The sequence below is a fragment of the Acinonyx jubatus genome, chromosome D2 (genome assembly GCF_027475565.1).
Source record: "Acinonyx jubatus isolate Ajub_Pintada_27869175 chromosome D2, VMU_Ajub_asm_v1.0, whole genome shotgun sequence".
NCBI classification, from domain to species: Eukaryota; Metazoa; Chordata; class Mammalia; order Carnivora; family Felidae; genus Acinonyx; species Acinonyx jubatus.
In genome coordinates, this window is record NC_069393.1 from 23,366,841 (window position 1) to 23,372,074 (window position 5,234).

A 5,234-nucleotide genomic window follows, 5' to 3' on the forward strand; every position below is an offset into this window, starting at 1 on the left:
GTGGTGATCATTTATATATATATATCTCATTTATATATATCATATATATGATTTATATATACATTATATATATAAGGTCTAAGGTGAATACAATGTTATATGTTCATTAGATCTCAATAATAAATTAATTATTTAATGTATACTCATTACATTAAATGAGCTCTATCACAGTACCATGAATAAATTATTCTTTAATATTTGCAAATCCTTTGGGATTCATTTCTTTTTGTGCTTTGTTTAATACCCAGCTTAATAACCTTATGAATTTATCAAATAATTATCATTTCTTTAATCCTTAAACAATCATTATTCCTTTCAATATTTGTACATACCTCAAAACTAAAAAAATTGAAAACATATGTAGCTATCAAGTTAAAATTTCCCAAATATTTAAATATTGATTGCTGATGCAAATACTTATAAACATTTGGTTAAAACCACAATTCTACTGGGACACCTGGGTGGCTCAGTCAGGTAAGCATCTGACTCTTGATTTTGGCTCAGGTCATGATCTTACAGTTTCTGAGATCAAGCCCTATGTCAGGCTCTGTGCTGACAGTATGGAGCCCACTTGGGATTCCCTCTCTCTCTCTCTCTCTCTCTCTCTCTCAAAAGAAATAAATAAACATTTTAAAAACCCCACAATTCTGGGGTGCCTGGGTGGCTCAGTCAATTGAGTGTCCGACTTCGGCTCAGGTCATGATCTCATGGTCTGTGAGTTCAAGTCCCGCGTTGGGCTCTGTGCTGACAGCTCAGAGCCTGGAGCCTGTTTCAGATTCTGTGTCTCCCTCTCTCTCTGCCCATCCCCTGCTCATGCTCTATCTCTGTCTCTCAAAAATGAATAAAAATTTTTTAAAAACCCACAATTCTACCACAATAAACTATCCTTAGCATTTAAACCCTTAAAAAGAAGACATGAATACTATTAAAAAGCTGATCTATACCTTGAAACAAAAACTAGTTACTGTAATGTTAATATCTTAGATTGAAATACCATTACGTTATTTGTATCTCTTTCTAGGTTTGCCTTCCAAAAGTTACAGTAATTTTGTATTTTTATATCTCCACTGACCAAAGGAAAAGGACTCAGTTATGGTATCTGAATAATCAAAAAATTGACACTTGACCTGTTGGCAGCATCTAAGGGAGTTCTTATTCTCTGGTTTTTCAACCAAGTTTCTTTTTACAAATATGTTTCGCTTATTACATCATAGGAGTTTTAATTTTTGGTCTTTCATCTAGATTTAAAATTTTTAAACCTAGTGCCTTTCTGTAATGATTTCTTCTTTAATTGGGCATGCCTGGCAGAACCTCAATCATGGTCTTGCCATTTTGAGATACTGATTTAGCCTCTTAGCATTACTGAAAATGACTATAAACCTTACTTGAATATAAACCTTGTGTTTTATTATACCATCTAGAGCAAGCAGAACGCTGCAACCAGCCTACTATGCCATTCACCATGGCTACACATGAATCACAGGGGGACCAAGACAGAGCCCCCCCCGTACCCTGAATTGCTTGGAGACTCAGTGCTCAGGAGCCCAAGGGGAGGGCGGCCTCATACTGTGCCACGAATTAATGTATCATTAGACAAATGTTACCCTTTCTACATGTGCCATGAAATGAAAAGTTTGGGAAGTACATATTGGGACAATTCATCTCCAAAGAGAGAAGGGATTGAGTCTGTGTGGCCAATGTGCTTTTCTAGGACAAGAAGCTAATTCATCCTTAATTCATCTTGGCTAAGGGAAGCCCCTTTAAGTTGGCTCTTTTGTTCTTTGATCATCACCTCTGGCATTTTATAGAAGTTTGCACACTGTCTGGCTGCATGGACTGTCCCAGACCCATCCTGACTTTTCCCTGAACCCTAAGATATGAAACCAACTACCTTTCAAAGGATCTTGAAGTCCTTTAATGGAGGAAAGTAAGAGAGACTCAAATCTGAGCACTAACAATGCACAATGAGAAAGGGTGGTGAGAATACTAAGTAGAAGAACTGGATAATACAAGTGCATTTTTAAGGAAGGCATGAGTTTACATAGAACTTTGTATTTTGGTGTGGTGTGTTTCCATAAGCTACTTTTCCTACTCTATATGGTGTTATCTTCCACTGATACTCCCTTCTCCACTGACAATAGCAGCAACAACATTCTATGATCCCATTATCCACCCCCATCACCCAAAATTAGTACTTTGTTATAGGTCTTGTAGGCTTTTTTTTTAAGTCAGTATTTTCATCTTGAAAATAGGAAGGATTCTCCAATGTAACAGGTAGTTGAATGGATTAAATGAAATATTATTTTTAAAAAAACCCATGAAAATAAAAACTATTTTTATTAACTACCCCTACTATTCTACTCATAGATGTTCTTCTCAGGGTTAGTAGAACACATCTATATTTTCCCATTTCATCATCTTTGCTCATGATGTCCCCTGCCGCTATAATGCCCATTCTCAGTTAGTACCTGCTGAGACCAGGCCCAGCTCAAATGACGCGGCCTCCAGGAGTGTTCCAAGGCTTCCAGGAGAGATGAGTCCTTTCTTTTCTGTGCTTCAGGGGTGTGCCAATAATTCTGCTTTTTAAAATCACTGGATTAGGTGATTTGTGTACAACATCCATCTCATCTAATAAAACTTGTGTTCAGAGATCATGTTTTATATACCAAGAGCTTCATGCAAAGCCTTGTGCAAAGTAAACAAGACATGTTTGCTAAATTAAATTGAATGCTGCTGATTGGGTTACATCACTGACTCATTTCCTATTATTGTACAATTAAACAGATCCAAAGAGCTATGGATGAGTAGGATGAATAATTATTTAAAACACAAGACTTACTCTGATAAGGTTGCAGTTTCCTAGAACTGAACAAGTGTGGGTTTAAAATGCAGAACAGAATCACCTAAGAGACTTATTAAAGCTGTAGACACTCAGGTTCTACCGAAAACTCAATGAATGAGGATCTCTGGTGCTGGAGCCAAGCAATCTGCATTGTTGACATTTGCACAGCCACGTTTGAGAACCACCAGGTAAGAAAGCCAGGCCCTCATCTCATCCATCACAGAACGTTACTCAGTAGACCCTGGTCTACACACCTTCCAGTGGCCCTTTGCAAAGTCTTCAAACAAGGTGCTGCTGATATGAAGGTAGACGGATCTCCCAGCATGGGTACCAAGGTCTGTGTGACAAAGCCAGGAAGGAGGGCCTTTTGAATTTGTAATACTATCAGGGTGCCTGGGTGGCTCATTCAGTTAAGCAACCAACTCTTGACTTTTTTTAATATTTATTTTTTATTTTTTTTAACGTTTATTTATTTTTGAGACAGAGAGAGACAGAGCATGAATGGGGGAGGGTTAGAGAGAGAGGGAGACACAGAATCAGAAGCAGGCTCCAGGCTCTGAGCCATCAGCCCAGAGCCCCACGCGGGGCTCGAACTCACGGTTGGCGAGATCGTGACCTGAGCTGAAGTCAGACGCTTAACCGACTGAGCCACCCAGGCGCCCCAATATTTATTTATTTTTGAGAGAGAGAGAGAGAGAGACAGAGACAGAGAGCAAGTGAGGGAGGGGCAGAGAGAAAGGGAGACGCAGAATGCAAAGCAGGCTCTAGGCTCTGAGCTGTTAGCACAGAGCCTGACGCAGGGCTCGAACTCATAAACTGTGAGATCATGACCTGAGCTGAAGTCGGACTCTTAACCCATGGAACCACCCAGGTGCCCTGCGACAAACTCTTGATTTCTGCTAACGTCATGATCTCGCGGTTCGTGAGACTGAGCCCCATGTTGGGCTTTGCACTGACCACAGAGCCTACTTGGGATTTCCTCTCTCCCTCTCTTTCTGCCCCTCCCTTGCTCATGCTTGCTCGCACTTTCTCTCAAAATAAATACATAAACTTTAAAAAAAAAACAACCCACTGCAATGAATCGTAATATTATCTCATAGCTCCCAGTGGAGCAGCTCTGTCCATGTAACTGAGGAATACTAAAATGGATGTGTGATTTGGCCCCGAGTAGGTAGATTTGATTCCCAGCATCATTATATGCTGACTGTATAACCAAGGGCAGGTTGGTAAGTCTTTCTGAGTTTTTGTTTGGTTGTCTGTAAAATGGAAATGTGAGAACCTCCTTCGCTCTCAAGAACATGATGAGAACTTTGTGAGAGGCAATGTCCTACGTAAAAATGTTTTATTAAATCTCAAGTTGGTCTTTATTATTATTTTCGATGTATGCACCAGTTAAAAGGTTCACTTACAGAGAATTTATTTCACTTCTGCCAGCTTCTCCCTGCTGGTTAAGTGGCCCCAAGCACAGCTGCACCGCAGAAAAAGTGATATCCACAGGGCACCTGGGACCCGCCCCCTGACTAGTCACAGTGCACATTAGGAGTAACTGCTTGGTCCCTCTGGTTTTCAGCCACAAAGAGAGTTAAGTTACCCATTTACATAGATGAGAATGATCCATGACCCAAGCCACGATCGTGTCTCTGCTGTCCACTAACATGGCCCTGCTTTGAAGGGTGTTGAGCTCTGCTGTTGTCACATGCCTGGCCCAATGTTCACTTCGATTCAGAAGTAGATATCAGGCCATCCAGATCAAAACAAGCACTTAAATTGGGGTAAAGGAAGTCACATCATCCCTGGAATTAGAACCAACCTCTTGTGATGTTTTGCCCTCGCCCTGCGGTGGGAAGCAGTTTTATTCCACTTAGTGGTCACCCCAGTCACTCCTTTCTGTAGGCCCAGAGCCCCCAGCCCCTTACACAGTCTGTCAGCATTGAGCAGCATTGAATTGAATGTGTACTTTTTATACAAAGGAAGATCTTGGTCTGAGATACATTGCACTGGTGAATGTGGTGGTTGTAACAATGCTTCTGTGTAGAACTCAAAGTTCCACATGCAGCTTAGATAGAACCTCTTATTTGGAAAGGTCTTTGGCAATCTAGCATTTTCCAAAATGTGTTCCATTAAACACTAATTGTGTGAGAAACTCTTTAAAAGGGGGTAGAATCTCATTGTTAAACAATTTTAGAAAGCACTGCCCACCCCCTCAAGACCTGTTGAGGTCTCTATGCACAATGCATGTTAAGGGCTCTGAGAAGTCCTGCAGTGGTCTCACTTGTTTTGTTATTGGGGAACAAACATATTTGACATGACCTGGTAAATTTTGCTCTCTTATCTCAGCTTCCTAAAGCCTTACTGTGGTTATACCATTTATATGTACAGTAAGGAGACCACA